General features: G+C 36.6%; 1 pseudogene; it reads left to right on the top strand.

The window, feature by feature from the left end:
* Positions 1-264: 264 nt before the first annotated feature.
* Positions 265-3,150, top strand: LOC142632665 (putative glutathione S-transferase; annotated as a pseudogene).
* Positions 3,151-8,060: the final 4,910 nt, after the last annotated feature.

The following is an 8,060-nucleotide window of genomic DNA, read 5'->3' as shown; positions in this document are numbered from 1 at the left end:
ATCTTTCTTCTCTACCTCTCTTTTTTTTTTTTTTTTGGATCCGAAAGCTCCCTTTTTTGTTTTTTGTGCTTTTAGATTTGCTTGGGTTTGATTGAGGATTGGGGATTTTTGGGTTGAGGGTTTAAGAAAGAAAAGATTTTTGTTCTAGGTTTTGGGATTTGTTTCAAAAATCTTTTTTTTTTCTTCCGCGCTTTTAGATTTGCTTTGGTTGAGGGTTTAAAAAAGAAAAGTTTTTTGTTTTAGGTTTTGGGATTTGTTTAAAAAATGGATTTTGGGGTTTTGATGTGTGTTCTTGTGGCTATGGTGGGTGTAAAGCGGCGGTGGGAATGGATCTTGGAGTGTTTGGCTAGAAGTTTTGTTGATTTTTCTGGGTTTGTGGTGGTGGTGGCTGGTAGTTTGTGGTTTGTGGTTTGTGGATTTGATATGGGTTTTTTGGGTGGTTCTTGGTGGTTTGTTGGGTGGATGGTGGTGGGTCTTAGTGTTTTGTTAGGTTTATGGTGGTGAGTCTTGGTGTTTTGATGGGTTTGTAGTGGTGGTTCAGTTGTTTTTTGTTGGGTTGTGGCCTTGTGGGTGATATTGGCGGGTAGTAGTGTGAAAGAGTCGTATTGAATAGAGAGATGGGAGAGAAGAGAGAGGAATAGATTTTTTTTTTTTTTTTAATTGTGTAGTTTATATTATTTTAATGAGTTGTATGAAAAATTAAAAACTAGATATAAGGTGAATTGTAAAATTAGATGGTAAAATAGATAAAATAGGTTTTAAGTACGTAAAATAATAAACACTATTTTACGAGTTCAAAGAAGAAGAAATAATGAACAAAAGTCCGTTGTTGCTTAAATACAACCCTGTCCATAAGAAAGTCCCAGTGCTCTTGCACCATGGCAAGCCCATTTCTGAATCCCTTGTCATCCTCGATTACATTGAGGAGATATGGAAGAACAACCCTTTGCTTCCTGAAGATCCGTATGAGAGAGGCATGGCTCGTTTTTGGGCAAAATTTAATGTTGAGAAGGTAATTGATCATAAATCGTTGGAAATAACAAAATTTTCATGTAATATCGTTCCTCTATGAAAAGGTGCTATATTGCATGAAAATTTTAGGTCTACAATTAATTTCACACCTATTTTCACAATTATTTAATGTGGTTGATAATGAGTGGTAGGGAAAAATAAAAGATAGGTTTATGTGAAAGTGATAAACAACCAATCAAAATTTGCCACATAAAATAATTGTAAAAATATGTGTAGAATTGATCATTGTTCTTCACCCAAAGAGCTCCGCACATAATAGGTTTTTTTTTTTTTTTTTTTAATTGTTTGTTCTCTTACGCAAGTGTTTTATTACTTTCAATAGTGCCTGTGACCAATTAGTTGGTGTCATCTATCCACTCATATATGGCATCCTTTTATAAAAATATTTATCAAAATCAGTTTATTTAATGTTAAAAATATGCTTTCTCAACATTGTGTTAATACATATAGGATAAACGTTAATGAAGATAGAGAGAAGGACATAAACTAAAACATTTTCAGAGTTGTAAAGATGAAAAAACGAATATTTTAAAGTTTAGGGACAAAAACCAAACTACATGCAAATTTTAAGGATGAAATCAATGATTTAGCCAACATTTTATTATTGCTACTACTTCAATTTTTAAATATTTTTTAAAACATATTGATGAATTGTTACTTATTTTTAAAAATCAAAATAAATATAAAATATGCATTGAAATAAATATAAATTAGCTAATTATTTAGTTGTTGTATTCCTGTGATGTTGTATCCTAGTTTTTTTAAGAATATCATGCCTCATATCAATCGGTACCCATGCTTCCTAGCACACGATTCGCCGAGTTTCATGATTGATCAGAGCTAGATCACTCAGCCAAGAAATTACCAAATTCTAAATTTTGGTTTCAATGAGTATTACTTAGTAACTTATTTCCCTCCTATTCATTCTACAATCACAAAATCCATCCCAATCATATTTGGGAAATCCAAACAATTAAAATACCCATGTACTGGATCTACCAAAATTAGTAAATAGATAGGTAGCATATCAATTACTTATCAGGATTATAGTTTAACATGCATAATAATCTTTCGAAAACATGTTTATCTTTCATAAATTCGCTATGGTTTGGATTTACTTATTTTCTTAACTTGTGAAAAAATTACTTGTAGATAAAATAAATTAAAAAGATTTTAAAAAGATGTACATATGCAAATAAGCTATTGTATATTGAGAATATTAATGTACTAGCTAGGTTAGGGTTTAAACAGAAAGTGGTGAGAAAAAATAGATACTGCCTAAGAAATAATGCAATAAATTTACCTCTAATTCATAATGTCAAAACCAATATTACATAATAATAATTTAGTATAAAATATTTTTTTCTTCCTTTTTCTTTTATAAAATAAATGAAACAAACATATTTTCCTTTCTTCTATTTCTTTTATCATTCCTAGTAAACACTTAAAAACAGAAATATTTGTCTTGTTCCATCCTTTCATTTTTGTTTTCTTTTTTCATTTCCTACTTTTTTCACACCAAATAGAGAATTCTCTCTAGTCTCTACTAAAAAGACTCTCATGCCACAAGATGTAATTAGTCTCATTACTCCCTGGAGCATATATACACACACTCTAGTGGTGCATTGCAGACATAAACCTTGTCAAAGATGCAAAGAAAAGTTAAGATATTGGTGGGCAGAAGCCTAGCTTTGTCCCAGCAAAGTATAAACTGACAAAATCTTGATCATTCTCCTTCATTTTTCTTGAATTTTAGTGTGTTTTTGGAGCATGAGATGCAGCTTGCTCGAAGGAGAGGAAAAGATAAAGGCTATAGAGTCTGCACAAAAATCACTGGCAAGTCTTGAGAATCTGATTGAAGGGAAGAAGCAATTTGGTGGAGAACAGATGGGTTTTCTTGACCTAGTTGTAGGTTGGATAGCTCATTGGCTCAATACTATGGAAGAAGCTGGAGGCATGAAGTTACTTGATGCTGAGAGGTTTCCATCTCTCCATGAATGGGCTCAAAGCTTCATTGAAATTCCAGTAATCAAAGAAAGCATTTAACCAAGACAGAAGCTTGTAGAGTACTATTTTAATGCTAGCATCAGCAACGTGCGTTCCCTAGCAGTTGCCTAAACCGTGAAAGCATCCTTCATATGGCTACCAATAAAACGGAAGAAGCTAGTGAGAGAAGAGTCTAAATATATTAAACTCCTTTTTTTTAATTTAATTTCTTTTTTCATTATCCCAGCAACCTTATAAATTTGACATGATAGTCATGGTTTGATGACAGTGCTAAGTGGCGAGATTGAGACTTATGTTTATATAAGGATAAACAAGCCCAAGAATAAAGAAAAGACGCAGAATTCACACAAGACACAAAGTTTAAGGCCAACTCTATGTCTACATACGGCAAAATCAACTAATATACACAATCAATGATATAGATTATGAGTTTTGTTAATAAGAGCCTACAGGACATACGCTAAAAACTAATAAATATTTAATTATGACTTATCATGCATAATTGCATACATTTCTAGGTTCTCAAAAAAAAAAAAATTACATACATTTCAAGAAATAAAATACATATGTTATATAATTCATTAATTTTTATTGCGGTTATATATATATAGTTTAACTTTTTTTATTTTAATGTATAAAATATTATTTAATAAAGCATTAAATTCATCTTTAAATCCAAGCAATAATTTTCATTGGTCTAGGGCTGGTCGAACTTGTAGGTCAGGTAGGCAGCGGCTTTAAGCCTCCACTTAGAGGAGGGCCCTCTATTCACTTTCACTCGTACAAAACTACAAATGATACAATATGCTCATTATGCTGTGTTGCTCCCTCACCATGAAAACCAAAATAATTAAGGCCCAGACCAAATTATTTAAGGCCCGCTCAGTTAAAGCATTTGAGAAAATTACTAAGCTTTTCTAACCGTTTAAGGCCGCCTCTACCAAAATACAAAAGGTGAAACGACATGGAAGTCGGATCAAATCACCAAATCCTAGTATCCAACATATCAAACATTTGTACAACAATTTCGTTAAGGAAACCAACCTTTATTTCTTGAAACATTTCATATTGAAGCTCATATAATATTCTTTCCGTCGACATCTCATTTACCCCATTTATGATATTGTTTGGCCCTTAATTTGACCCTAATTCGATGTCGGAGCTAGTAAAACGAAAGGAACTTTATGTTCTTTAAGACACAATACCTTATTAACTCTGATTAGACAATCTTTTTTAACAAATCTTGGTAAAAAATTGATATTTTTAAGTATATTTATAAAATTTTGTGATTTTACGACCAATTGATGTAAATAAGCTCAAGCAACTTAATTTCCACTTGGTCACCAACTGTGGTAAAATGATGAATTTAAAGTACTCACGTCTTGTGAAAATTACCCATTAAGGAATGAAATGGGTCGTTGACATGACTTTTTTTTTATAATTTTTTTTTTTTTTTGCTGCAAGGTTATAATTAAATATATACGTTATATATAAAAATATATTTTTTTTTATGGAACTTTCTCACGTAGTATCTACATTAGCACCAAATCAAGCAAATAACATCTATGCTTGGCAAAGCATCCTCAAAGCTAGACTAGTTATTAGTTTAGACTCCAGGTGGCGGATTGGAGATGGACGGACAATGAAAATCCAGCGAGATAATTGGTTGCCTGATCAGTTTTCTAGCAAAGTTATCTCACCTCAGAAAAGCTTGCCTAATATTGCCAAAGTCTGCACTTTGATTGATAAGGAGGGCCATTCTTGGTTGGAGGACCGTATTACAACTGAATTTCTCCCCCATGAAGCTCAAGCAATTTTGAGTTTGCCGCTTAGTAATCGCTGGGTGAATGATGAGCTGCTTTGGAAAGGTACGTCTCAAGGTGTTTATTGGACTAAAAGTGCTTATAAATTGTTAGCAGAGAAGGCAGCAGCTCTTAAACCAGGAAACTCGAATCCAGCGGCACACTCAGATTTTTGGAGGAAAATATGGAGCTTAAATGTTCCAAGTTAAACACTTAATTTGGAGGGCCTGCAATGAATCTCTGCCTACCAAACTGAATCTGTTCAAGAGGAAAGTCACCAATAATGCCATCTGTGAAGTATGTGAAGCGGAGATGGAAGACACTGTTCACGCAGTCCGAGGCTGCCAAAGGGTCAAGGAAATTTGGTGGGAACATGGCTTCTGCAAGGCCACACATCAGTGTTCGTTTTGCAAGCTTTAAAGATTTCTTCTTGGGTTTTTTAAAGGCAGGAGACTCTACTATTGTTGACCGCTTTGCCATGGTTTGCTAGGGTATATGGCTTAAGCGTAATGCTGTCCGCTTGAAGCAAGCTTTGCTCCCTTGCTCCCAGATATACTCTGATGGACAGAGAAGTTACCCTCATCCAGGAGAGCCAGCCTAGAGACAAGGATAGAGCGTCATGAAAGCTACCATTTAATGCCTCGGCAGTTACATATCAGCAAAGAAACCATTGGAGCCCCTATAAAGACAAAATTAAAGACTTGAGACGTTACCTAAGCAAACTTTAATTCACTATTTAAGAAGAGCAATGGCTACTAAAGAAAGCCTATATATACAGACCTACAAAATCCAAGAGAGGTACATACACTCTATTCACTCTTGCTCTCACTACTAAAAACTCTCTATTCTCCGAGATCCGTTCACTGACTTTGTTATCGGAGACTCTATGGCCAGCACCACACCGATGACCATCCTGAGAGAACTCTATTCTTAGCCTTGCAAGAACTTGGACGAGTCTGTGCCGATCCATTTGGACGAACCTACTTATTGACGATTTTCGCATCATCAGTTTGACGCAGTTTGTGGGGACGACAGTTTCATACTTCGGCCCGAAAGTGTAGTTCCATTCAATCCTAAAGTCCTAATGGAGTCCAGCACGCTACAAGATTTTGCAGCACTAGCACTACAAATCCAAACACTTACAGCCAGCATGGAGGAGCTCACAATACAGAACCAGGAAATGAGATTGCAATTACAGCAAGAGGAGAATTGTTTTGGGACTAACCGAAATGATGATGGAGATAGCCACAAAAAAACGACCACAGATGACTGAACACTCCTAACAAAGCAAATTCAAACCCCCTCAGGGAAATGAGAAGAGAAATGGATGAATTAAGGAATGCAATAAGGGAAAAGACGAATCAAAATTTGGATGGGATGGTTAGAAGGACGGATTCACCCTTCATAGTGAAGGTCTTAGAATGCCCCATGGCCTCGAAGTTTCGTTTTCCACAGCTCGAGTCGTTCGATGGTCAAGAAGATCCGTTGGACCACATCACCACCTTCAAAACAAGTTTGAATTTGCAACAACCCCTAGACGAGATACTGTGCCGCTCCTTTCCTACCACTCTCAAAGGAGCAGCACGAGTATGGTTTAGTAAGCTAGCGACATTGTCCATTGACAATTTCGAACAATTGGGCAATTCTTTTGTACGGCATTTCGTTGGTGGACAGCGCCCAAAAAGGCCTGCAGACCATCTGCTCACCATCAGGCAAGAGGAGAAGGAAACCCTAAGGTTATATGTGAAACGTTTCACTAGAGAAATCCTAGAAATAGAAGAAGTAAATGACAAAGTACAGTTAACCACCTTCAAAGCCAGATTGAAATCTAGAGAGTTCGTGGTTGCACTCGCGAAAAGCCCCCTGCAGACAATCGCAGAAATGCTTTTGAAAGCTTAAAAGTACATGAACGTCGAAGACGCCCTAGCAATAATAGGTAACGAGGATAAGCCCACTAAGAGAGAGGGAAAAGGAGAAGATCGGAGGGAACGTAAGAGAGACAGAGGAGATTGTCAAGAGACCAAAGGGAACAAATGGAGAGACGATAAAACACTTCAGACGGTAAAATTTACCCCTTTGGTTATGCCCGTTGATAAAATTTTGATGCAGTAAGGATGACCATCACCCCAAGGGGCTGAAGCCGCTACACTCATCACTTAGCATGCGAGACAAGAGAAAGTACTACCGCTTCCACAAAGACGATGGCCATTACACTGAAGATTGTAGAAACCTGAAGGAGCAGATAGAAGAACTCATCCAGAAAGGGAAGCTTCAAAAAATTGTAAAGAAAGGGGAATCTAGCCGACTTAGAGATGATAACAGCGAGAAGTACAAGGTTGTTCCCAAGGACGACGCTAAGGCATTTAATTGTACACAAAGTGTAATAGGAGAAATAAAGATGATCATAGGAGGACCATCCACGAGTGGATCTTTCAAGTCCCTCAAGAAGTCACAACAAAGCCAGGTAAACAGCGTCCACAAGTTACCACCCCTAAAGTAGAGAAGAAAAGCAGAGGCAAACATCTGTTTCTCAAAAGAAGATGCTAGAGGCGTAAACCAACTACATGACAACCCTTTGGTTATCACGCTTATGATAGAAAGGTTCAACACTAGACAAATCCTTATAGATAACGGCAGTTCTGTAGACATCATATATCTCTTAGCTTTCCAGCAGTTGAAAGTAGATCCCAAAAGAATACGGCCCTTTGAATCTCCACTCGTTAGTTTCAACAAAGACCAAGTGTACCCCAAGGGTATAGAAGCACTAACGGTTACAGTAGGATCTCACCCTTAAAAGGTAACCCGCCAGCTTGACTTCCTAGTAGTAGATTGCCCGTCCTTTTATAACGTGATTATTGGGAGACCCATTCTCAATCGCTGGAAGGCAGAAACATCCACATACTGCTTGAAGGTGAAGTTACCAACGGAATATGGTGTGGGCGAGGTGAAAGGAGACCAGGTACTTGCCAGAGAATGCTACCAAGTAGTACTAGTAGCAAAAGAAAATCATATATGGGTGATCGAGGAAAAAGAGGAAGAGAAAGTACAAGTCTTGGAAACCGTGGAACTGGTAGATGGAGAACTGTCGAAGAATATAAAGATAGGGACGAGCTTGAGCGCTTAAATGAAGAAGAAATTAGTCCAATTCCTCAAGAGCAATTTGGACATCTTCGCATGAAGTCATGAGGATATACATGGATGACATACAGGTAATGCCCT

This window comes from Castanea sativa, chromosome 4, assembly GCF_040712315.1.
Source record: "Castanea sativa cultivar Marrone di Chiusa Pesio chromosome 4, ASM4071231v1".
NCBI lineage: Eukaryota > Viridiplantae > Streptophyta > Magnoliopsida > Fagales > Fagaceae > Castanea > Castanea sativa.
Note: the sequence above shows the minus strand (reverse complement) of the source record. Positions and strands in the feature narration are given on the sequence as shown.